This window comes from Cryptotermes secundus, unplaced genomic scaffold, assembly GCF_002891405.2.
Source record: "Cryptotermes secundus unplaced genomic scaffold, Csec_1.0 scaffold1392, whole genome shotgun sequence".
Lineage (NCBI taxonomy): Eukaryota > Metazoa > Arthropoda > Insecta > Blattodea > Kalotermitidae > Cryptotermes > Cryptotermes secundus.
The window spans coordinates 2,689-3,850 of NW_019729917.1; the positions used below are offsets into that span (position 1 = coordinate 2,689).

Consider the following 1,162-nt stretch of genomic DNA (forward strand, 5'->3'; position numbering starts at 1 on the left):
CAAGAAGTGGCCGCTGCAGCACCATAGATATAGGGCATGTACCCTGAAAAAATTTTAACTAAAAAATTTGAAAAAGAAAGAACAGAGATCTTATAGACATTTTAACTTGAATTAAACTTTTAAAAAGTGCTAATTTTAAAAATCAAATCGACGCGTGTAGATTAACAAAGATTTTATACAATTAGAAAGACTGGTGATTTTAAATTTTAACAAGAAGTGTAACAGCTACGTGAGTGATACACACCTGATGATGGCCATTTAGGGCCGAAACATGTAGTGTGGAGGAGGAAAAAGAAGTAAAAACTACAATAAAATTGTTGCACTTAAGACAGTATTTGTCCATATATATGGAGATATCTATGAAGAAAATTTATATAGTATGTGGGTATTATTAGTACCTTTCCTTTAGGCCAGTATGTATACCAGCAGAAACTTGATCTGCGTTGCCAAGCTTGTCAAGAGTCTCACACATTTACCATTGCACTGTCATTTTCAATCTTGAGGTAAAAACTGAACCTGAGAGTACCAGCAAACATGTTTCCAGGGGGAGGGGGATGGGAAGTGCCAAGTATTATCATGCAGGAATGTTATGTAACCATAAATTTTTTGTGTCATTGCAAGCCACATAGAAATTTAACATTTTGTTGAAATTAAACGTGGATCAAGTTTGAAATTATACATACAGATTCACATGCAAATCAGAACCTGTTTTTTAATGCTATTCATGTAATTGTTTCAGGCCTGTGACTCGTCTGCCGTAAGAGCAAGGAGCTGTTGCTTTGCAGTCATAGCAAGCAAGTTACAGCATTTCTCTGACATCCATTTTGCTGCCCAATCATCCATGCTTGGTTCTTTCAGATAGCCTTTTCTCTTGAGGTTATGCCACAAAAATCTGGTCATGTCAAGGCTGAAGTGAAAATCTGGGAATGTCAAGACTGAAGTGAAGATCTGTGCATGTCAAGACTGAAGTGAAAATCTGGGCATGTCAAGACTGAAGTGAAGATCTGTGCATGTCAAGACCGAAGTGAAAATCTGTGCATGTCAAGACTGAAGTGAAATTCTATGTATGGCAAGATTGAAACATGACAGGAAGATAATATTACAGTATTACAGGAAGAAATGTCAGTTTGATGTGTGTGACCATGTCAGGCTGATACTCATT

At 36.7% G+C, this 1,162-nt stretch overlaps 1 long non-coding RNA gene across 1 annotated transcript in view; it reads left to right on the forward strand.

Moving 5' to 3' along the window:
* Positions 1 to 905, forward strand: part of LOC117282426 — a 3,505-nt gene extending 2,600 nt beyond the window's left edge. The window contains exon 2 of the long non-coding RNA XR_004513162.1: positions 740 to 905. This is a non-coding gene — a long non-coding RNA (uncharacterized LOC117282426). The remainder of the gene's footprint in view (positions 1 to 739) is intronic.
* The last annotated feature ends 257 nt before the right edge of the window (positions 906 to 1,162 follow it).